Source organism: Artibeus jamaicensis, unplaced genomic scaffold, assembly GCF_021234435.1.
Source record: "Artibeus jamaicensis isolate MK-2021 breed Jamaican fruit bat unplaced genomic scaffold, CSHL_Jam_final contig_797, whole genome shotgun sequence".
NCBI lineage: Eukaryota > Metazoa > Chordata > Mammalia > Chiroptera > Phyllostomidae > Artibeus > Artibeus jamaicensis.
The window spans coordinates 18,101,720-18,127,615 of NW_026521977.1; the positions used below are offsets into that span (position 1 = coordinate 18,101,720).

The window sequence follows — 25,896 nt, forward strand, 5'->3', positions numbered from 1 at the left end:
TCACCAGGAGGTCAGTCCTCCTGTTTTCCTCTGGAATAACCTCGCTTTCAGTTGACTCAACAAAAGAGGCGCGCTAGCAGAGGAAAATGGCAAGACTCTCTTCCCAAAACGCTTTCCGTGCACTCCCAACAGAGGACGTGCCAGAGGGCTGAGGTGAGGCTGTGGGGCCGCAGAACCCCAGCCTACCTGATCAGGTAGTGGTTGGTAACAGTGCTGAAGTAGCTGCAGTACACGGCATTGTTCACGTGGCCATACTGGTCATTGTCCTGCCACCTGGTCTGGATGGGCAAGAAGCATCCATAAGCCTCGTGGTGATGATGACAATCCTCAACTCGCTGGTTCTCTGATGATGGAGCCAAGGAATGGACATTCCTAGGAAGCATCCTCGAAACCCAAGAGGCCATAGCTGGTGACTGCTGCCTTGAAGGTTTACCTTCAAAGAAAAGGACAACAAAGGATAAGAGTGGTTTTCAGAAATCTTGGTTTCGTTTTTAAAAGGTGATTGTGTTGCATTTTGGCCATTGGTTTCAAACAGAAATTATAGATCTTTTTTAAGAAATAAATCTTCCCTGGTAATCCAGGTCCTTGTCACAAGCCCATTCACTGTATCTGAAGGACTCCTTCCTAAAAAGGCTCTGGCACACACTGGCAGAAACTAGTGATGCCTTTGTCTGAATTTGACTAGTGGGAATTTAAAGCATATTTGTATGGAGGCCTTCTGCTCTGCAAAGTATTTTCCAGGTGGGTACTGATTCCAACAAAATCTGTAACAGTACCAACCACATAAAGACAGAGCTCAGGAGGCCAAAACAAAAATAAAGTGTTTGCTAGACAACGTTATCAACTGGACTTATCAACTCTAAGTTTTTCTTTTAAGTGCTTCAATTTTCTTTTAGAAACGAAAGCAATGCCCTGTGGAAAACTTTTAAAATATGCATAAACAAAGGAGAAAAAGAAACAGCCACCCAGTAATACCATCTGTTACCACTTCCACGTGCATTATGTTAGTCTTATATTTGTGTACTGGTATAAATATTCTTAAATTGGACCATACAACATATGTCACTTTGTAATCTCTTGTGCTTAACAATAATTATATGTTTAAATACTCTCCTATATCATTTGTAATGTTGAGTTCCTTTATATTCCATTGTATTCAAGCACTACAGCTTATAAAACCCTCTATTGTTGCATATCGAGGATTTTGATTCCAATCCTGTTGACTGGGAGTGGAATCTCTCTTTGTAAACAAACCTCCACACACACCTGTGATTATTTTCTTAAAATAAATACCTGGCAGCAGAATTGCTGGGTCAAAGGGCAAATTATTAAGGACTTTGATATACATGAATGCTCACCATAAAGGTGGTACAAATTTATACCCTCCCCAGCAGTGGCCAATTTCCTTGTCAGTTTTAAAATGCTTTGCCAATGTGACTGTGTTCTCTTATTTCCATACAAATTTAATGAAATATGCTAAGTGGAAAGATGACTACTGCTACCTGCTATGATGGAATAAGTAGTATCCAAATAACCATTCCGTTTGAGAACAACTATAAAAGCTAGACAAAATGTAAAAAAAAAAAAAAAGAAAGGAGCTCTTTGAAGGTATGAGGAAATAATGAAGGCATCAGGACTTTATAGGCTGCAACCCTGGGGACAGGGTAACACGCTGAAGCGAGCCCTGCACTTGCCACCGCTGCTTCTCTGCAGAGTATTTGCCAGCTCACTGGGTGGGGAATAAGGCCGAAGAGACAAGAGTAACCCAGAGCTTGCAGTGGTCTTACTGTGTTGGAAGCACTGACAAAAACTGAAAGGCCAGAGTCCTAGAGAGAAGTGAGCTGCAGAGCAGTGAGCCTTACAGTGCAAATTCCCCTCAAGGCATTTGCTCACTCCTAAACTGCACAGGCTCTGATAAGACAGAGAACAAGCAGAAGGTAATTGCTATAAGGTTACAAATCTAGGGAGAAAATAGTAGTTGCATTATGCTGAGGACCCAAGGAGAAAGGTAAAGACCCCAGACTGTCAGTTTCAATTAAAAAAGGGCTATTTCTATCGAGTGAGAGAAACTGACCACCAGCCTTGATCAAGATTATCTACCCAAGTATCGTCTGTTAGCCTGTGGAAAACAAGATCATCTCTGCAGGAAAAGAACACCATTGAGAGTCTCTATGACTTTTTAATACACAAAGTTCGACATTCAGTCAAAAACTACCAAGCCTACTAGGAAAGAACAAGTGACCAAAACCTAAAAGAATTTTTTAAGAGAATAAAATAGTCCCACAGACTCACATGGATTTTAAAATAACTACAATTAGCAGGAATCAAAGATAAAGGGTGAAATCCATCCCAAACACATAAAGAACTCTAAAACTTAGAGAAGTAAGATAAAAAATAGAAAAATAAGCAAAATCACTTAAATTCACAAATACAAATTTTTTCAATGACCTTTAAACATATGAAAAGATGGACAACTTCAGACATAATGAGAAAAATGCAAATTATAACTATACTGACATACCATTTCTCAATGATTAGATTCGGTCAAAATTACAGAGCTTGACAGCACATTCTCTTGACAAAGCCACAAGGAAAAAGACACTCTCACACTTTGCTGGGGGGATGTCCCATTTCATGTGGGAACCTGCCAGGACCTAACAAAACCACAAATGAGTTTACCTTTTGCCCACATCTAAAATTACCTTGAAGATACACTTTCACTGCTACAAAAATACATATGAACAAGGTACATCACTGTTTGCAGTTGGAAAGATTGGGGAAAAACTCATATATGAGGTTGATGGAATAAACTAGGATACATTCATACTATGATATACCATGCAGCTGTAAATAAAAACTAAAGAGTATGTGATATGGAGTGATTTCCAGGATATCATTGTTGTCAACCAAAAAAAAGCACAGTACAGAAGACTACATAAATTCAGTATGCAAGGTCCATGTAAATTACATTGTTAAAATATGCAATTAACCAACACAGTTAAAAATCAATTAACAAAGTTGTAAATAAACTATGATTTAAATAAGAAATCACGATGGAAATAAGAAAGCTTTTTCAATAAAATGATGACTAAAATATGACATAAAAATAGTGAGATATAGCTAATCTATACTTAGAGAAAATATCATAAGTAAATGAAAATCTAAGGATAGAAATCAATAATATAAGGATGCATCTCAAGAAGCTTTAAAAAGAGCAGCAAGTTAAATTCAAAGTATAAGAGGGTAATACTGAAAGTAAACTACACAAATCAATGACATAGGAAAAAACCAAAAATACACATATCAGTAAGCTTTTTCTGTAAATGGACAAATGGTAAATACTTTAAACTTTATAAGACATCAGATATGTCCCAACTACTCAACTCTGCCACTGAAGTGCAAAAGCAGGAATATGCAACACATAAATGAGTGGATATGGACGATTATATTTACAAAAATAGGTGATGGGTTAGATTTGACCCATGAGCCATTTTCTGTCAATCTCTGTAACGAAGGAATACAATAAAGCCAAAAATCAGTTCTTTGAGAAAAAAAGACAAAATTAACAAAGACATAGTAAGACTGTAAAGAAAAAAGAGAGGATACAAATTATCAATATAAGAAATGAAGAGAGGCATCACTAGAAATCTTAAATAGATATTCAACAGATAAAATGTTATAAATAACTTTAGGTGAATACATTAGATAATTTAGGTGATGTGGACAGATTTATTTTTTAAAAATACTAACTTACCAAAACCGACACACAAAAAACAGAAAATCCCAACTGCCCTCTGTCCATTAAAAATATGAATCTCTAATTAAAAGAAAGCCTGTCCACAAAGAAAGCCTCAGGCCCAAATGGCTTAATCAATAAAATACTTAAATATTTCAGAACTAACACCAACCTTCTACAAATTATTCTAAGGAATGGATAAAACGAAATCAATTCTGAGTTCATTTTACAAAGACTATAAAACCCTTGATACCAAAATTTATCACTAACTTTTTTTATAACGAAAAATAATTACAAGAAAGTAAACATATAAAGCCAATCTTTCTCATGAACGTAGATGCAAAAATTTGGCAAAATCAAATCAAAATACGAGCAGATCAAGTCCTATGATATATATAAAGCACAGATCTCAGTCAAGTTCATTTATAACAGTAATACAAAGCTATTAACACTTATAAACCAATTGATATAATTTATCCCACTAACTAAATAAGAAAAATTATATAGCCACTAAATAGACACAAAAGAAAAACTATTTGACGTAATTCAATGCCCATTCATGATGTTTAAAATGTTACAAGGAACTGCCTTAACTAATAAAGATTGTCTTTTTAAAAACCTACAGTAAATACATTAACGGTAGAATAGGAAAGCTTCTCTGAAATTGGAAATGAAACAGGATGTCTGCAATCACCACCTCTATTAAATATTCTACTGTGGTCAAGGAAAAGAAATTAAAATTATTTTTCAACAATGGTTAAAGAAAAAACTCTCATTGTTCACAAATGGTATGTGTGTATACATAAAATATTTAAGATAATATACAAATAAACTATGAGGTCTGTCCAGAAAAAGTCCAGCATTGTTCATATAACGATATAAGAATGGTTTGTACAATACTGATATAACCTGGCAGCCAAGGAGAGTGGACCGGAATATGTGTGTGTGAACAATGATGACTTCACTGGACTAGTCAGTGGGGGCGGTAGACACAGTTGAGTGAGCATGTGCACCATGTGTCTGCCATATTCAAAATGACTCAGTGAGCAGAATAACAAATCTGAATCAAATTTTGCATTAAGCCTGAACATTCCTGTGTGGAAACTATTCAGATTCAGAAAGCAGCCTTTCAGGGACAATACAGAGTGCAACGCAAATAAAAGTATGGTACAAATGCTTCAAAGATGGTCAAGAATCTGTTGAAAGTGATCCACATTCTGGGAGGCCTGCAGCAAGCAGAACATTTGAGAACATATACGAGCTGCAACCAACAAAGATCAGCAACTGACAGTGTGGGAACCCGAAGCTGATCTGGGGATTCCCAAAATTGCTGTCTCCGAGATTTTGTCACAGGATCTTGTCATTAAATATGTCATGGCAAATTTGTTCCATGGCTCTGGCTACCAGAGCAGAAGGAAATCGTGCTGCAGTTGCTAATGCTTGACTCAAACCGCTACCAATGAACCAGATTTCCTCAAGAAGATCATAACTGGATGAATTGGGTCTGCAGCTATAATCTGGAAACGAAAGCCTAGTTGTCCCAATGGAAATCACCTAGGTCTCCATGCCAGAAGAAGGCACAGCAAAGTTGCAAGAAGATCAAGACCATGTTAACTACGTTTTTTTGATGGGGAAGGTGCTGTCCATCACAAGTACACCCCTCCAGGCCAAACAGTTAATAAGGAGTACTACCTAAATGTTCTTCATCAGTTGAGAGATGAAATACAATGAAAACAGCAACCGGTGATTGGCAGCTTCATCACGACAACACACCATTCCTGTATCACATCTCATGCAGGGATTTTTGTTGAAACATCAATCACCCAGGTGACTCAGCCCTACTATACAGATCCTGGTTTGGTGCCCTGTGACCTCTGGCTTCTCCCAAAACTAAAATCACCTTTGAAAGGGAAGAGATTTCAGACCATCGTGAGATCCAGGGAAATATGACAGGGCAGCTGATGGCGATTCCAGCAAAGGGTTTTGCAGAGTGTTTTGAACAGTGAAGATGCAGGGAGAACTGTGTGAGGTCCCCAGGTGCTTACTTTGAAGGGGACTGAGGTGTTACTGTCCTTTGTACAATGTGTCTTGTATCTTCTTCAATAAATGTCTCTATTTTTCACATTACATGGCTAGATACCTTCTGGACAAACCTCACATTAAAAATTAAAAAATGAATTTACAAAGTTAATGGATACAAACTTCAAATTTAAATTTCAACTGTATTTCTATGTACTAACACTAAACACTTGGAAAATTAAATTTTAAAATTATATCATTTACATTAGTATAATATAAACTACCTAAGATACCTCACCTCGGAACAAAGCTAACAAAAATTGTGTAAGACCCAAACACTGAAAACTAAAAAACAGTGCTGAAAGAAATCTATTTCCCAGTATCTGCTAAAATTGTACAAATGCATATCCTATGATCCAGTAATTCCACTCCTTGGTATATAACCAACAAAAATGCTACATGTGTCCACAAAAAGACAAGTACAAGAATATCCATAGCAGCATTACTCACAATAGACCCAAACTGGAAACAACACAAATAATAGGATATTATTGAACAATAAGAAATAATGACATTCTGCTATATACAATCACATGAATAAATCTCAAAGACATTTTTTAGGAAAAGAAGCCAAACACAAAAGAGTACTTGATGTATGATTTCATTTATATAGAGTTCCTAAACATCAGAAGTAATCTTTGATAGAAATCAGAAGGACCGTTCCTTTGGGTGGGGGACAATGACTAAGAAGGGGCACAAAGAAGGATTCTGCAGTGTTACTGTGGTCTAGATGGTGTTCACATGGTTATGTGACCTTGTAAAATTTCATCAAGCTTTTTCCTTTATGAATGTATTATACTTTCATTAAAATGTTTTCCCAAAAGTGTGCTATATGGACAGAAGTTACATGATTGCTCTAAGTTCAATTTCTAGTGTCCAGAGCATTCTCTCTCTCTCTCTCTCTCTCTCTCTCTCTCTCTCAGTACATGACATTTGTCTCTTGTCCATTCACCCTAATGCAAACTCAGAAAATTCAAGGAAGTCACGATTCTTTATCCACATAAGGCTATGCTATATCAGTTGCTTTGTGGATATGCACATACTTGTACAGCTCTCAAACAGGTACTGATGAAGACAGACTTAATTCTCACATAGTAGAAGAGCAAGTAATGACTTGGAATCTTTGATGACCTGAAAATAGCCTGCCATCTAAACGCCTGTTTAAAAGGAGAAAGTTCTTAAACTTGTACATTTTTGCATTAAATTTTCCTACGGCATCAACCTTCATCACCTGTACCTTTGGATAACACAAGGCTAATATTCATCCACTTGAATGCAAACAAAAATCTCAAAACAGAAGAAAGCTCTGCATGGTACTGAGGACCAGGTGGCATTTTGACTGCCCACTATGAGAAAGTTGAGGGAAGTCATTTTTAAAAACAATTGTAAAGAAATGTATTATGAAGTGACAAAGCCCACTGGCGTGATCCAAAGAAAATCAATTTTGACAACTTCTTCATACTCAGATTTTACAAAGAATATTACGAGCTTTCCCAAGGCTTTGGGAATGTGCCTTGATGCCACAAAGAAAGTCTCCACAAAAGGGCACTTTCTTCAAGTCTAAGTGTGTGGGGGAGGGTGATCCTGCCATGCAAATAAATTCTCAGGAAGCTGTGGAGATATTAGCTACTTTGCTCAATTTATTCCAAGCTGAAACATAATAGTACATTATAAATCTGTTTTGATTTTACTTAATCTAATGAAAAAATGTTCATCTTTTTGATAAGTGCTCATTAGCCATTTTTTCCTGACATAAACAGACAAGAAAGATGTTCTTGTGCTGCATTTAAAACGCAACTCAGTTAATTACAGTGCAATGACTCAAAGAACAAAATCAATGCACTGAAGTTTCTCACTTGAATTGTCTTTATAGTTGAATTAAAAAATCTAACAAGAAAATTTTAAAGGGCCCAAGCCTTGTGTTTTAGACTTAGGTTGAATAATGTTTAAGTAAGCAAGGGCCAAATTCTAGGATATTATATATATTTTTAAAAAATGTTTCATGTCCATTGATCTTTAAAAATAGTTGCTGAATCTACTGACAAAAATGGTATGTCCCTGGGGGAGGGGGAGTATCCTCTTCTTCGGCAGGTGGCAATCAGTTTGCACAAGCAATGCACCCCCCAATTTTACCTGCCTTCTGTGTGACCAAAAGGTAACAAGTAAGCAATGTTTGGTCAGAGCTGGAGCCAGAACAGGACCAGGCAATAACAAGAAGCAAAGTGATCCACGTAAGAATCAAATTATTTACAGGCCAAACTTATGCCCAGAACTTTTAGGACCTTCAGACAGTCCTGGGTGTTCTGAATCACCCCGTACTGATCTGCCGAAATGTTATCCTGACCCAGTCTAACAAAATTAATACCATTTCCCAAAACTCATAAAGAATTTTGACTTGCGTGATCTACCTCCTTAAGTATCTCAAATCTGACTACATGATCATTTTACTGATTTGCTCATTTGTTTTTTTATTATGAAATATATTTACCTGAAACCAGAAATATTACAATTATTTTAGATCTATGATTCATAAGTCATGTACATTGTACCCAAACTCCCAAGCAAAACATCACAAAGAGGAGTAAGTAAAATTAATTAAGTACATCACTTCTTCCTCCTGTCTCTATGCAGTCAGTATTTAAATGCATGCAGGCAGCTTTTTAAAGGCTTGTTTGCATGAACAAACAGAACCACAAGAGAACAATCTACTACCGAGCTCCTTCGATGGATGGCTGTCAGAGTCACCTTTACAAATGATTTCGCTAGCATTTCAGAGTCATTAGACACTGGATACTAAGAAAAGATAGACATCTTGTATCTTGTAGAAATTCAAATTGCTCACTGCGTGTTAAGAAAATGGCTATCGTTCATTAACAGAGCTGTAAGCAGTCTCACTGCACCTTAGTGCAAAAATGCAGAGCTTGGTGGCTAAGAATTCAGGGTGAAAAAGCCAGAGATTTAAATCCCAACTTCTCCACTTGCTGATCAAGGGAACCTGGACAAGATTCTTCACTTCTCTAAGCTTCATGAAGGAATAAGTAATGGGGAAAAGAATTCCTACACTGTTGCTTTTCATGTTCAACGAGTTGACAGACAGACAGCACTTAGAGCAGAGCCTGACATACCATCAGGATTCAAAATTTAGTTGAGACTGATGAACCACCAACAGGACATGAGTCTCAAGAATCTTTCCAGGAGTGAGTAGCTACCCTTCCCCTCTTTTCACACTGCCTTGCTGTCAACATTCCTGGGCAATCTGGGGTAAAAAGGCAGACCGTTCCCTGTATTGCACAACCTGGTAAGTTTCATATACCAAACCTACAACCTTGACCTTGTTATTATCATTCCAACCTAACCAACACTCTTTATGAGACATCGCCCCAACGTGTCAGCATGTACGAGGAATGCAGCACATTGGTACATGTGGTCAGTACGGGTCACTGAAAAACTGGATCTTTTCTGTAATTCTACTGCTGGGTTTATGCTTCTGTCTATGACTTCAGATTAGTTTAGGTTACTTCGCTTAGTCTTTGGGTTGACCTCAATCTCCTCAACTTTAACATGAGGCTTGGTATGCTGTAAAGGTTCATGGCTTGATGGATGTAAAGCGCTTAGCACGGGGGCTGGCACATACCAAGTGCGCAAGCAACGGTAGCTAATTGTTAAATATGAGCATATGTAGAGACATATGATATAGAAAAGGAAATTGTGATATCGGTGAGCTGCACTAAGTTTATTATCACCACCTTCAGAAACAAACCTGAGTTTCCTTACACTGAGATTTTTACTCATTAGTATAAGAAATAAGTTTCTAAAACCCCCAAACATTAATAACTCACAAAATTAAAAGCTGCAACAAAGTGGGGGGGTCAATTCTCTGTTGTTACAAGTTGACAAGCAGCATTATTCCGCACACCCCAACGCCCCCTCCAATAAGGGCTAGCATTGGGAGGGAGATGGACTAGGTTTCTTAAAAATTCACTTCCTACTGTAAGACTCTGACTTTGAGTTAAAATCTGTAGAGTAAGAACCAAAGAATCACGCTAGCCCCCAGGAAGGCCCTCCTGTCAACTTGACCTCAGAAAACTCGATTATAAGAACAGAAGGCAGTGTTCTAAAGTGTTGCAAGGATCAGGGAAGGATCCCGTTGACGGGACAGGGAAGACTCAGGTGGCCAGAGACCAAAACACAGAATGCTGGGGTATTTCACTCAGCTCCTAGAAACCAAGTACAAATCTAACCAAAAATCAGTCAATATTTATCAGATCCAGGGCTATGAAAAGCTTCAGAAATGGTCCCAGAAACCAGTCTGATACCCAGATGAAATGGGCTGTGAGATCATTAAGGATGGCAGTGACCAAGAACCTTCCCTTTTACCTTAGGAGCTGGGCTGCGAGCACTGGGTCTCATTCAGAGGCATCATTTTCCAGCCCCTTTCCTAGACAGGGAGGTGCATGCTCTGAAAAGCCACAGCGTTTAATTCTAGAGGCAATTACTGCCTGAGGCTGGTGATCCTATTCACAAACCTGGTTCCTTTTACAAAATATTCACCCCAGGACCCCCTGGGGTGAATATTTTTAAAGTTTGTACTTGAGCTCTTAGAAGAAAAGTACATTAAAGCTAAATAAATGAAAACATCTGAAAAGTACTAGTCCTTCCCAAATAATTTTAAAATATATTATTATTTTAAAATCTATTCTCTGCTTCCTTACAGATGAGGGTTAACTTTGTCCCCAGTCAAAAGCTTTTTTTTATGCATTTAGTCCCGAGTTGCGAGGCTGCCTACAAAAGCTGCAATAAAGCAATTAGAAGCCACAGAGTAAACAAAATGTGTTCCACAGAATGGCAGGCGCAGCAAGCAGATCAGAAACATTCACACACTGTCAGGACGCCTCCTGGCTTTCCTCTGTTTTGTTCATTTCTCCTAATGTGTGGACAAGAGGGTTGAAAACATTTTGCTAAGAAGGAAACCCTGAGATTTATACCTAATTTCTAAGCTTATCCTGGGGAAAGAGGCCACAATCTGTTTTCAGGCGAGTGCAAAACACTTGTAATTCCCTTTGAAAAACAACGTCCAATCTTCCCTTAAATTGAGATGCCACAGCTACTGGATTGTGATTTAAATCGGCGAGCAAAATTAGTCCAGGTACACTGGGGTGGAAGGAGAGACACTGGTAAATAGCCTATGAATTCAAAATGTCGAGTCTTCCTCCTGCCCCAGCCAATTCTGACTTGCAACATATTAGAGAAATAAATTGGCAGTTCACCGACGAGTCACTGGTAAACAAACATTTTTCACCAGCTACTTCATGACCATAAAGGACTGGGGTAGAACAATAACTCTTGGAGTTCACAATAAACGTTGGCAGAGCTCTAATGAAAAACAAGAATCTTCACCTAATTCCAACAATTTGCTGTAGCAACAGAGAACTTCGCGTTATTAGTGCTGGTGTGGCCTGATGGGGAGGTAGAAGCTTGGTTGGGGGCAAACTGACAACAGCAGCTAAAATGTTGCATCTCCTGGTTAAACCCAAAGAGATGCAGGTTTTTCAGGTTTCAGGTGGGGTCCCAAAAGCACGAACACGGACCAATACCAAGGACAGACTCAGTCAAACACCTTCAGTTGCAGCAGAAATGAATTGACCATCCTGGCTGGACAGGGCTCTCTGCCAGCTAAGATTTCTTTGTCCTCTGCATAAATAGACACATTTGTTGGTTCTTATTACAAACCAAAGGAAGGGTGTGACCTCCATACGTCCATAAAACTCAATACACCTGGGGATAGGCATAACCGCAGATCCTTCCACTCTTCTCTTCGACTTCTGCACCTGTGAAAATCTCTGCAGGCAGAGAATTGAGGTGTTGGGAGGGGATCGTTTTGATGGGAAGTTTCTATCCCACAGAGGTGCCTTCATCTCAGCTAATATGTCCCACTGAAACCATACCCATCTCTCCAAGGCAGGGGCACTTCAGGACTCAAGCCCAAGGTAGCATCTATTTAGTCCAAAACTTTGCCATCAGTAAAGCACACCATCTCCCTGGCAGGGTTTGTGTGTGTCTCACACCACTACCCGCTCTCTCCTGAGAAAGGGATCGATCGCAGGTGAGGGGACACAGCAAGACAAGAGAGCCTTCTACAAAATAATTTGTGCAAAGGTTCAAGTAGGGATAAGGGGTGTGTGTTGAGGGTGGAGGGTGATTTTACACCAAATCTAACATCCTAGCGTTGAATTCTGTCCAAGTGGGCTTTTGTCAAAAATTATACCAAATGCTGGGAAGTGATACTCAACTGAGACTGAAGGGGACCTCCTTTACAGAAGGGTTTCAAGTTCACCGGTTTTTTTACGGGAGAGGTAGATCCAGAGGTGGTGATGTGAGTCTTTAAAAGACAGAACAGACACAAATGTGCCGATCTGACACTATCGGTGGCATCTCATCCCAGGTGGTGAGGAAAGGAGACACCGGCATTTAAGGCACCTCGAAATGTGCCAACAGAATACGAAGACACTGGAGGGGGGAAACCCCAAGGAAAGAAGAATCCTTCACTTGCACCGTTTAAAAGGCATGTAGATCTAAAAGCAATGTAAGGGGCAATTCTAAGAATAATGAGCATCTAAACCTCAGTATAATATGAACTTCCAAATGCAGAGAATGGGGATGCTGACTAAATTTGACTCTGTGCAGAGACTTTATTCCAGGGCACGAGGCTGAGCTGAAGCAATGTACACAAGTGGGGCGCAAAGTCAATGGGATTACAGTTTCCTAATTATTTTCTGCTTGAGCTTTACAGCACATACACAGAATGAGATCAGCCGGGACTTGCCTCTCTAACAAATCACTCGGGTTTAAACATTGCTCAAATAAACAAAAGGGAGGGTGGGGTGGGGGAGAGGCACAAGGCTGGGAAAAGACAGAGAAGGGCTTCTTCAATCACAGTTGCAAGGAACAAAAACCTGGAGGGGGAAGAGCGTTGTTGGACCGCCACCAAGTCTCCCCCACCGGAGACAAGAGCCCATCTGCTGAGCTCGGCAACTTCGCTTTAACTACCATTCAGCTCACATCTCTGCAGAGATCTGTCTGCAGAACTGGCAGATGGACCCCTGCTTCCCCAAGTCGCTGTGTTATTTGTTTAATAAATTTAATTAATATCCACACTGCACCGGATTGCTCCCAGAAAAGGAGCCGAAGCGCTCTCTTTCCCCAACAGCTACATGATGAGTGATTTCCCAGCAAATAGCAGATACCGGTGCCCCAGGGCCATTGAAAAGATTAAAAGTAGCATGTGCTTCCATTACTTTGCATGTGTTAATTTTCTGCAGTACACTAATATATTTTTGATGGGTATTCTGACTTTATGAAACTATGCAGCTCTGTAAGAGGCAGATTGCCTCTCCTTTCTGATCAGCTGTATTTGCTGGAACGTTTTTTTTAAAAAATCTAATTTAACCACATATTCAACATTTTTATCGATGTTCCCCAAATGGTGGGTCATGAGTGAAAAGGAGGCTCCCTTTGGCAAACAACTAGCTCTACAACCGACCCGTCACAAACATGGGGAACATAGAGGGTCTTAGACAAAATCAAGGCATCATCAACATGGTCCCTCTTCATTATGTGGGGTGCCAACCTGTTTGGTGATGGGGTCCCTGCAATCAGCAAGTATGGATTAAATGAGCATTTTACTTGCCTTGTTATCCACTGGCATCCTGTCTTTCTTGGCAGCATAGTTCACTTTCACCTAGATTTCTCATAGTTTGGTGCAAGAATGAATAGTCCTTTGAGGATACAGAACTCTGGAAAATATTATGTCAAAGGAAATTGAAGGCGGGGCTGCTGCTGTGACCGTGGCCTCTGGTAGCCTGGCCTTACCACCGCCCGCCTCCTGTTGTGCTCCTTCCTCTCGCAACAGCATGAATTTTGGCATTGTTCCTGTACGAGGGGAGACACAAAAAACCCTGGAATTTATTTATAAAAAATTGTGTATTTATCTTTACATGTTTACACTTCAGGCCCCTTTGAAGTGCATTCCATTTGATGTGGTACACCTGTGGAGGTGTTTTTTCCACTGCTCAAAACAGGTTGTGAACTCATCAATTTTGAGGCCTTTTAGTACTTCTGCCATTTTTTGGTTTCACCTCTTCCACATCAGCAAAATGTTTCCCTTTGAGGACTGTTTTTATTGGGGGAAACAAAAAGGTCGCTCTGAGCAAGATCAGGTGGATAGAGAGGGTGGGGTATGAGGGTCATGCTGTTTTGGGTCAAAAACTGCTGAACATTCAAACACAGTGTGGTCAGATGCACTTGTAAATCACCCATCGTGAAATGGGCAACTGCGTTAAAAGAGTCTTCAAAAAAATTCACTGAAGCCAAACACAATAATGCAGCTGGTCCACTGATACAGATGGGTTCCTAGAACACTCACCTAGAGGCGTTTAAGCCTGTACTACAAGGGGCCTGCCCTCCAGAAGATAATTCCAGATTTTGGGGGGTCCCCCTTATACAGCTTCCCTAAAACTTCCAGTTCAATGGGAAGCTAAAAATACAAAGAATATTTGTCAGGGTTTCACTGGTAAGCAGGGCACCTTTCCCCACCAGCAGGCATTGGAATACGGCACCAAACTTGTTGGCCGAAACACTCCACATGAAGGAGGCAAGAGGTATCTGGGTTTACCAGTCTTTAATACTGTAAAGGAAGCCGAAGAACAGGCAGGAGCAACAGCTTCTGCCACTTATGTCCCTCCTCCTTTTGTTGCTTCTGCCTTTCATGAAGCCATCGAAGCAGAAGTGCCCTTGGTCCTGTGCATTACTGAAGGTATCCCACAGCAGGACATGGTCCTGGCCACGCACAAACTGCGGCACCAGGGAAAGAAGGGATAGGAAACTCATATTTACTGTATGCCTATTAGGTGGGAGCTGCAGTACTCAGTATTGTAATAATAATAATAAACATAATGATAGTGAACCTTCACTATCATTATGATGTGACAAATACTGTGATAAATCTTTGTATAGATACCTATTCCTCCCCATAGGTGCTATGATTATGATTTTAAGTTTTGGAAACTGGACTTGAAGATGTTAAACAATGTACTAGAGGTCATAAGACTAGTGAGTGGTACGGGGCCCAGATCTGAACCCTGCCCACCTGACTGCAGGGCCCATGCCCCCAACACTGCTTTCCCACCCCTTATGTGTATCACCTTATTTCAGGGGCTCTGGTCAATAATATTATGATCTTCATAGCCCCGCTAAAATGAAAAGGAGCATGATTTTTCAAAGAGCTATTTTGAAAATATTCTGTATGAATATTCCAAATATATGGCACTGGCGGGAAACTGTTAAGTCTGATGTCTATAAAGACTATCCCTAAACTTAAATTTGTTAACCTCACCAAAATCTTAGGTCCCTCTGAATTGGTTTAGCTGTCTTCCTGTACCAGATTTTCTGGCCCATGTTTCAATGTGATTTTTTTTGAAGGTTTCATTTTCAGTAATTTACCAAATGTGATGTGTGCTATAATTATTTATATCCCCCTACATCCTCTCCTCACTTTAGGGGCAGCGATCAATATAGGCACCTGCGTTCAACATAAACTCAGATGAAAGATAATGACCTCTCTACGGTTATCTATCTTTTCCCCAAAAGACATCATTTCCCTTTAAGGCAACATGAAAATTTTAATTACAGGACAATTTAACAAATATTTTGGTTGTCTACCACCTACAAATATTAGTAAGCATCTATGGGGCCCTTCTGAGTGCCTTCTCTCTGCCACTAGGTGCTGCACAGGATACTCTCTGCTATCCCTACTTCACGTAGATAAGGTATTAGTGTCTCATTGTGATATAACAAATGACCCCCAAACTTTTCAGCTTAAAACAATGAGCACTTACTATCTCACTGTTTTTGTGAGTAAGGAATCTGGGCACAGCTTAGTGGGTGTCTTGAGCTCAAGGGTTCTCATCAAACTGCAGCCCAACTGTCAGTGAAGGGCACGGCTTTATTTGAAGCCTCGAGTGGAGAAGGATCCATTTCCAAGCTCATACACCAGGTTGCTGGCAAGATCTGTTGCCTCAAGAGCCATTAGACTGAGGGCTTCAGCACCTTTTTGGCTGTTAGCTCACCCTTAGTTCCTTGCCACATGAGTCTCTCCACTGAGCAGACCCCACTGTAGCAGCTGGCTTCTCCCTGAGACTGAAATAGAGATGAAGACAGAGAGGCAGGTGCCCCAAGATAGAAACCATGGCATTCAAGTCCCCAAATCTCAGGAGTGACATCTCATCACTTTTGCCACATTCTATTTGTTAGAAATGAGTTACCAGGTCTAGGGACTCATACTACGGGACTAGGGATTACACAAGGGTTTGACGACCAGAAGGCAGGGCTCATTAGGGGCCATCTGAAAGGTTCTTTACCTCTAATGTTTCATTTTTGTGTCTCTAAAGAGCTACAAACACATACACATGAGGACATCTACCAAATAACTCTTATTTCCCAACATTTGTGTTTTAAAACCAAATAAACACATTTAGGAAAGTTCCCATATATTGGAAATGCTTTCATTCATTCAACAACTATTTACAGAGTCTTTAATAAGACCTGATACTGTTCTGGAACTTTTTAAAAACAAAACAACTGAAATTGTGTTGGAAAAATTCCCCAAGACCATGACCAAGCTCCTTTTTCCCTAAGAAGACACAGGAGAATAAAGATCAAGAAAACCATTGTTCTTTTCTAATTAAAACCACCTCAGCATTTACAGTTAGAGACTATTTTAAGAATGTTTTCTGAGACTAGAGCTGTGATGAGCAAACCCACTTGGCCACAGTTATAAAACATTCTCTAACATCAGCTTTAATCATCATAGTGCTGCTATGTCGGTCTCCATACTTGGTCTTCCTCTTTTGGCTCAATTGATCAGAATTTGGGAGAGGGGATTTTTTATTGATTTCTTTCAAAACTACTATATACCAAGCAGGGACCATCTACAGTACAGGGCACAAACCAGATACCTCATCTGTGATGCTCAGAAAACATTAAGCTCCCTTAAATGCCTTAAGGGAGAAGAAAAGAAGTGTGAAAGGAAAGCATCCTTAATTATATAGCATTTACCACAAAGAAACAGAAAATTTTGAATCACCTAAATTTATCTTGAACTGGCAAGACTTCTCCTCTCTCCACTGCTATCAATCAAAATGAAGAGTCATGAGCTGGCTTAGATTCAGCTATAGAGAAATAACATTCTATTTTTCCACACTTAAGTTTTCATACTAAAAACTTACACTCATTACACAAGCAAATCAATTCTTTACAACCTGTAATAAGTGCTAAGTAGGAAACAGGGAAAAGTTTAGGGAGAGAGTGATAGAAAATTGCTCAGTCAAAAAAGAAATATTTGAAGAGGTAAAATTTAAGCTGAGACATGATGGAGGAGGTTCCAGGCATGTAAAAAGTATAGGAGAGGAGAGGATCATTCAAGTGGAGGGAATGGCATGCTTCCTGACAAGTGGAAGAGCTTGGTATCGCCATAGGACTCAAAAGGCGGCCCCTGGACCGCATGAATGAGGCAGAGAGGGAAATGAGATCACACTGGCTGCTGCGTGGGAAATGGTAGGGCAGGACAAGCAGTGCAGAGAGCATTTGTGACGCTGCTATAGTATTTAGGTGACACAGTGGTGGCTGGATCTGGGGCATTATTGATGCAAACAAAAGTTAGAGGCAAGTAGTGTTTACCTGTACTTTGCCATGTATAACACACTTCCACATATAATTATAATGCACACCCATGTTTTGTGTGCACTATACACAGGATTATTATACCCATAGGGTGTAATCATTGTAGTCATGTATAATGTGCATCCTTACTTTTTCCTAAAAATTTTAGGCAAAAAAGTGCACATTATACACAACAACATAAGAGTAGGAAGCAGAAGTGACAGGTGAGATTAGATGAGGGTGGTGAGAAAGAGGTGGAGCGACAAACGACTTCTGTGTGGACAACTTCCATGTGTCTGGGTGAACAACCTAGAAGCAACGTACTTCAACGTGACCCATCTCCTTGACTTTGAGAAAGCATCTTCCCAGTTGTCTTGAGAAAAAAAAAATCTACAGAACCCAGTTTTTATCCTGTCAGCCAGAGGCGAAATCCTCCATTAACTAGGAAGTCAGACGGGAAAGAAACTAAACTGCTCCTGGAAAGAGGACTGAGAAGTTACAAAGTAGGCATTAAATCAAGAAAAGGTCATTAATAACCATCTCTTTCACCAATTTAATGGGTGAGAAGAGTGTGACCTAGAGAAGTTAAGGAGCCAGTACCCAAATTAAACAGCCAATTAATGGCAGACCAAGGCTTGAACCCAGTGCTTCTGATTGGACCAAATAAAAATGAAGCAGTGTGACAAATGGGTACATTGATTATGTGTACTTAATAGTCACATATTTGTGTTTTCCTTTCCTCCCTCATCAAACCTTGGTGGAAGAGGTACAGCATTGGATTGCAAATTGGGGAGGAGGGGAGGAGGGTAAAGTCTTTCATCAATTTTTAAAGAGAGACTGCTAAAAATACACTATGAGACACTAAGTAGAACTATAAATGCTACTGAAGAAAAGGAAGGAAGGAAGGGGGTGGGAGAAAGGGAGGCGATAAAACTGATATTTTAACTTCAAATTATGTTGTTGAAGATAAATTTGAACTCTGTGTGAAGCTTACTTCAGAACTCATATTGAATTCACTTTAATGCTTCCTTCACTAAGCTATAAATGATAATGAAATCTGCTTAAAATCTGTAATATTTCAATTCCTAAGTATAAGGATCTAATTTTCTAATCTTTTCTACACTTTTCCAGGAGTCCAATTCTAGTTTATTTTCCAATATGAAAAAAAAAAGATCAAATTGTGAATTCAGACAGTGGTAACATGAAAAGACGATTATAAACACAAAATATCATTTTAACTTCAATGTTCCTTTCCCAAATGACACTTCTACAGTTTCCACACTAGCAGCTCTCCATCTCGCTCTCCAGTCTACTGACATTTACTTTCAATTCCCCTTTACAAACCCACTCTAATACAAACTCAGAAAGAAATCTACGTAAAATATTTCAAATTGTGACTCATCTCACAGTAACATGTTTGACCAAATTTAAATTCTCAAGAAAAGACAACTTTGAGTGAAGGCTATCATGCCGGCTTATCTCCCAGCTTTAAAATATGTATATGTATATGTATATGTATATGTATATGTATATGTATATGTATATGTATATGTATATGTATATATTATGTCAACAGATCCACTTTTACACGAAAAGCAAATAGTTCTCATACACATTTACACCCATCAACTAAGAAAAAGTCATATAGCCTAAATCTACCCACTTTTCCTAAAATTATTGGTAGCCTATGCAAGTTTAGAATATCTGCATAAAAGCTTTAAAGCTAGAATTAATTTTGTGTGTTTTAAGGTACCTGTCCAATTTCTTTCCTCTTAACAGGAAAGTTTATTCTTGGGGCCTGGAACATTGCAAATTTGAAGTCAGGAAAGACCAGCTGCTTCTCTCTATTTTACGCTCTCACATGAAAAGGGCTAGCTCAGTATACACAACACTCTCCCCTAAACCTCGCTGTAAAGCACAATGTGTAATTTTACTGCTCAAAAATTACGAGTAGTGGTAAAGAGGAAGTTATCCAGCCTTTCTCTTCTCAACTAAATAAAAACATTTATTGCCCACCTTAGGAGATAAAATCAGTCTTCCTGAGAGCCAGTGAATCAATTCTATAACCTCCCACAAGATTCTTCTCAAATAATGTGCAGAAAGAATCATCACAGCCTTCAGCAAAGAAGTTGAAGAAACATCCCACTGTTTCTGTGATTCACTGATGAGTTTATCAGAGTCAATAATTTTCTCGTCAACAGAAAGATCCAACTTCACCCTCTTCCAGTTCAGTTTTATATTTAAGTGATACCTTGCAGTTTAAAGAATAAACTTTAATCAAGTAAAAAAAAACAAAACAAGCCAACCCTTGACATCATACTATGTCATAGATAAAGAGGGCTGTCACAAATGTCACCCCATTGTGTCCCCAACCACCTCAGACTTATGTATAGGTACATATTCCATGGCCAGGGAATTAGTGGTCCTCTCATCCCATCGGGCTGGGCAGAAGAAAAAGGGTCCCAGCCCACTATTTCTCCTTTACCTTTCTCCTTGTGTTCATTTTCTTCTGCCAGGAAAACCAAGAAGCTTTATAAATATTTTTGTCATAGTGATCTCCTGCTCACAGGGACTCAAAAGAAAGTTAAGAGCCCATGATTATCTTTAAAATAGATAAATAAATACCACATGCTGGACTAGGTGAGCACCTGTTTTCCACTCAGAGGCTAACCACTCGCTTCAACCCTTCCATCAGCCCCCCGGCCCCCACAGCCAGGCCAGAACCGGTAGGCTCACCCTGATCTGACAAACAACATGACGGCAGCCCCAAGAAAGCAGTCCCTAAAGTCAATCGCGGGGCCCCCTTCTCACTAAGTGGCCACGAGGGCTCCTCCTCAGAAAGACGTGACTGACAGTAAGTAGCAGGGTGACTTTTCCCACTACCACCATCAGAACTCACCCATCGGTGCCACTTGCTGCATACCTAGCACCTCCCAAAGCCAAAAAGGCATAAAGAAGCGCATCTTGCTAAGGGGTGCACAGCCAAACCAAGACAAAGCACAGATGCTCAGAGACACAAGTCAAAGTCAAGGTGGCCTGATGCTGAGAGGCTGAGAGTGGTCCTCGGGGAAGGGCTTGGCGACCACTCGCTGCTCACCCGCCTCTATAACGGATCACTGCAAAACAAACACTGAACACTAGCTTCACTTTTTAACTTGTTTCACAAAAGCAAAATCTTCTTTGCATTTCTTTGGGTTAGGGAAAACAGGGACTAATGTGGGCATTTCCTAAGTGTCAAGAGGAATAAAGCAAGGGGGTGCCTGCACCGCGGGGTTATGCAGGTGTCAGGTGGCAAGGGTGGCATTTCACACATGTGTTCCTGGTGTGAGTATCACATTCAGGGCCTTTTCTAAAAAGATTTCAATTATTTATTTTCAGACAGAGGGGAAGGGAGGGAGAGAAACACCAATGTGTGGTTGCCTTTTGCACACCTCCGACTGGCGACTGACCACAACCCAGGCATGTGCCCTGGACTAGGAATCAAACCAGCGACCCTTTGGTTCTCAGGCCAACACTCAATCCACTAAGCCATACCATCCAGGGCACATTCAGTTTTGAAAAGCTTATCTATCTGAGGCTCAGATCTAGATTTCTCCCTCCAACCAGAAAAAGTAATAGTAGTATATTTGTGTGTGTGTGTGTGTACATGTATGTACATATAGAAGAAAGTTGTCAAATATTAAGATTTTAAAAGTGAAAATGCTAGGGAAGTCCAGTGGGTCAATCAACATGGCCCTCAGGCCCAAGTTAAGAAATACCTGAGGTCAGAATGGCACTTCATAGGCACATCTTTTCTAGGCACATATTTTATAGGCACATCTGTTGTACTTACAAGAAGCCTCAGTCAACCTAAAACTACCAAGAGGTGCCATGATTTGGTACCAAATGTAAACAGAATCCTGTACCCACATACTGGGTTTCTTCTGGCAGTCTGCACTGAGAGTGAGTGGATGTATCACCCCAGCATTCACACATGGCAGAGAACCCACAGACATCTGATGACCCTAAAGATCCTTAAAGCCTCTAAGCTAAGGCAAGCAAGCCCAGTGTGCTAATCATCACATTCAGTAGGAGGCTGAGACCTTCACTCAGAGCTTTAAAAGGTATTCTAAGGCTCACTTTACTGCAAGCAGGATTTTCACAATATGAATTTCACTAAGGCACAAACTGAATAGGATCGTGTCGGTATAATCCTCACATATACTCTGCCAGCTGGGATCCTGGATGTTGAAAGGCGCCCGCCTCACCATGGGCCTGAAACCACCAATCTGTTTCACACAGGTCACTGCCCAGCCGTCAGATGGAGACGCAACGTGGTCACTGCCCCAGTGAATAGATCCAAACACCGACATGGAGGGCAAAGGCTACAGCTCCCATTTCCAATCTCCCGAGCCACCCCCATCCCTCTGCAATGGACTATCAATAGAGAGACTAAATGGTTTGTTTGCTTAATTGTGCTGTGCCAGCTGAATAATTGCACGCTTTCCAGGAAGGCTCTGTAACCAATGAGATGGCGTTGGATCTGCCAAAATCTTTACCTTGAAGCCAACATCCTTTCTTCCTACAGTCTCTCTCTTATCACAAATAATGGCAACCTGGTATTATTTCCAGAGGAGACAAAACCATGGCAGAAACATCAAAAATCATGTCTTTCAAAATGGAAAAATCTCCATTAAGCTGCACCCACCAAGAACGGCTATCTGCATATGTGCCAACGTAAAACCTTCCTCCCAAACACTGATTTACTCCATTACACACTGAAACAGCCCACAAACAGCAGAATAATCTACCTTTTGAGTGGACGAAATTGGTCCACCACATGTGATGACCACATGTTAAGAGGTAAGAGAACTATGAATAAAATAAGGGGCTTAGGGTTGGGAGCCTATCTTTTAAATATCAAATATTGTGCAAGAAGACTAGAGAGATGGAAAATGGAATATTATCTATTCATCACAGACTCTTCAGGATAATAAAAATCAGTTAGTACCAAGATAGAAAATACTGAAATAAGATATCTTAGGTAAAAAAAGAAAATGCTTATGGGTAGCGACAAGAAAATTTTAGCCAAAGAAAACTCTACATCACTTAAGTCAAGAGAAGAAAGCTAAGAAAGATGTCTTTTTTAATAAAGATTTTATTTATTTATCTATAGAGGGGAAAGGAAGGAGAGAGGGAGAGAAATATCAATGTATGGTTGCCTCGAGTGCGTCCCCTGCTGGGAACTGGCCTGCAACCCAGGCATGTGCCCTGACTGGGAATTGAACGTGATCCTCTGGTTCACAGGCCTGCTCTCAATCCACTGAGCTACACCAGCCAGGGCGGGGAGATGTCTTTATAACTCTTTCCCTCCAACTTGTTTGTAGCACTCCACACTTATTTTGTTTTCACTTAGTTATTTTTGAACAGGTATCGCTTCAAAAACATGGTTCAAAATGGAAACATCTCTCTCCTACCCCAGTCTCTGGCCACCTTTCCCTCAACCCTGACCACTGTTCCTAGTTCTTATGTTTCTCTCCAGACCAGAGATCTAAATATTCTTTAAAGTCAATTTATTTTATCATAATTGCTTGCTATATGTTCTTGTCCATTACTACTTTTTTCTTTCAATTTCTTGCAATGGTTTTTCATAAAAATAATCAGGGTCTTTCTCCTCAACAGCTCTATGTTTATGCAGTTTGAGATTCTTCAACGGCCATTCTTTCTCAGACGCCTTAATCCCCTGTGACACCATCGAATCCACACGTCTCACCAACACGATTAGAACTTTGGAGGGACAATATGCTTCAGGATCCAACAGGAAAGCAAAGATGCTATTTTTTATACAAATATCCTTCAAAAAAAACCCCAAAGAGTTTTAAAACAAATAGAAAATATAACGTGTAGCTGCCACCAAACCAAAGTTCTGAGAGTTTCTGAGTCCTGACAGCAAGTGTTATCTTGATTCAAGGGCAGCTGGCTTGCGTTTTAGGACATCGACCTCCTCTGGTTTTTCAGGTTCAGATGGGCCCACAGCAGTACTGGTCTGAGTACCTTTGAATGTGTCTGGGAGTGGGAAAGAGGTGATGGGTGTTGGGAAGGGAGCTAGGAGGTGCCTTGAAGAGACCCCCAAGGAGTCCTTGCTAAGACAATATCCACAAGGAAAGGAACATGCAAACTGCAAACCTAACAGGTTCCTGTCCTGGTTTTGTCATGAACTTCAGGTACTGTTGGCCTTAATTCAGTCTCATTTATAAAATGAGGATTTGATAAGGTCTGAAGTCCTTTTTACTTTTAACCTTCTCATTCTAAGATGCAATTTCTCTCCATAAATTGACTGGTATGTCTGTTCCAAGAGAATAAAATTCCTTTGATTTCTCACAAACTTATTTGCTCTGAAATAACAAATTTTATATACCTAAAGTGGTTTAAAATCCCCATCAGGAAAGAGAAGTGAGTATAGTGGACACCTGTAATTTTGAAGATGTCCATCACCCATTCCCTCTCCTGGGCAGCAGGCTGGTTTCTTTTAGGAGAAGTAACCATGTACAATTGGGGGAAGGTAAGTCCAAGTGTCTGCCTCCCTCACTACAAAAGCTTAAAAGGAACCTGGAAGCTCCTTCTGCCAGATTCTCCTCTCATCCATCAGTACATCCATTGGACGGACATGTGCCCCATCAAATTTGCCCCCCAGGACTCTGAATCTTTAGCAGAACAACAACAAGAACAAAAGAAACAGAGTTCATTCTTTCCGGAAGTGGTCCCCCGGGAAAACTAATGAACAATGTCTCCTACAAAGTCTTCGGTTCTTCAGCTTGTCTTTTAATCCTTCAAATAACCCCATAACCTTCCAATTAATTCTCTTTCTACTTTAGTTAGTGGTTTGTTGCATAACAATCCACTCTAAAAGTTAACAGCTTTAATATAAGAGCCATTTATTTACTCACAATTCTATAGATGGGCAATCAGGGTAGGGCTCAGCTGGGATGGTGTCTGTCTGCTCCATGTGGTGCCTGCTGCGTTCACATAAGCATCTGCAGTGAGTAGGCAGATCTGCTGGGGGCTGGCTGAGCTCAGATTGCCTCACTCACTTGCTGCTCGCTGCAGCTGTCAGCTAGGACCCCTAAATTCTCCATGTGGCCTCTCATCCTCCAATAAGCCACGTTGGGCTTCCTCAAACAATGGGGAAATGTTCTGAGAGAACAAAAGCAGAAGTTGCAACTTCCCTTCCACCTCATTCTATTGGTCAAAGGTAATTTAAAACCAGCCCAGATTCGAGGGATGGGAAATAGCCTTCAGCTGTGAATGGAAGGCGTGGCAAAGAAATCTCACCGAGCAAAGTGGCTACAGGGAGGTGTGATTCACTGGAAGCTATTATTGTAGTAGCTTACCAATTTGGAGTTAGTTTCTGTTGCTTGCAATTTAGAAATAATAACTAATCTACCAACCAGTGAAATGTGACTGGAACATATTAGATTGGAGATGAGGAGCCTCAACATTTAAGACCTTTTCTCCATTTATACCTGTCATATTAATAAGATTCTCTAGAGAGAATGCGGGTGTCATGGTGGTGGAGGTACAAGAAGCAATGCAATTATCATGATTCAAAGCCTGCCCATTATTTAGCTGTGTATTTTCCAACAAGAAAGAAAGAAAGAAAGAAAGAAAGAAAGAAAGAAAGAAAGAAAGAAAGAAAGAAAGAAAGAAAGAAAGAAAGAAAGAAAGAAAGAAAGAAAGAAAGAAAGAAAGAAAGAAAGGGAAAGGAAAGGAAAGGAAAGGAAAGGAAAGGAAAGGAAAGGAAATGAAAGGAAAGGAAAGGAAAGGAAAGGAAAGGAAAGGAAAGGAAAGGAAAGGAAAGGAAAGGAAAGGAAAGGAAAGGAAAGGAAAGGAAAGGAAAGGAAAGGAAAGGAAAGGAAAGGAAAGGAAAAGAAAAGAAAAGAAAAGAAAAGAAAAGAAAAGAAAAGAAAAGAAAAGAAAAGAAAAGAAAAGAAAAGAAATAGAAGGAAGGGCATCCTAGACTGAAAAGGCTAAAGGTAAAAAGAACTTCAGAGCTCACCAGGGCCAGAGTCCTCATTTTATAAATGAGAAGACTGAATTAAAAACAATTAGGCCAAAGGTACAAGGAGTTCAAGACAAAACCAGGACTAGAACCTGGGGCTAGGTTCTAGTCCTGGTTCCCTGACTTACAAAATTTGTATACATTAAATAGTGTGACTATGAACTACCAGCGACCTTCACTTTACACTGTATGTAGTACAGGACCTTAAACATCACCATGCAAGCTGGGCTGCAAAATTGTCTTAATGGGAAATACTACAATTGTTCTGTGTCCCTGAAAATTGTTGTCAGAACATGAAAAATTCTCTCACTGTCACTTATAAACATAT

The 25,896-nt window shown here is 40.1% G+C and overlaps 1 long non-coding RNA gene across 1 annotated transcript in view; it reads right to left on the reverse strand.

Annotated features, from left to right (window-relative positions):
- Positions 1 to 24,618, reverse strand: part of LOC119036440 (uncharacterized) — a 110,066-nt gene extending 85,448 nt beyond the window's left edge. Inside the window, exons 1-2 of the long non-coding RNA XR_005079992.2 lie at positions 24,457 to 24,618; positions 187 to 433 (exon numbers count right to left, since the gene is read on the reverse strand). This is a non-coding gene — a long non-coding RNA (uncharacterized LOC119036440). The remainder of the gene's footprint in view (positions 1 to 186; positions 434 to 24,456) is intronic.
- Positions 24,619 to 25,896: the final 1,278 nt, after the last annotated feature.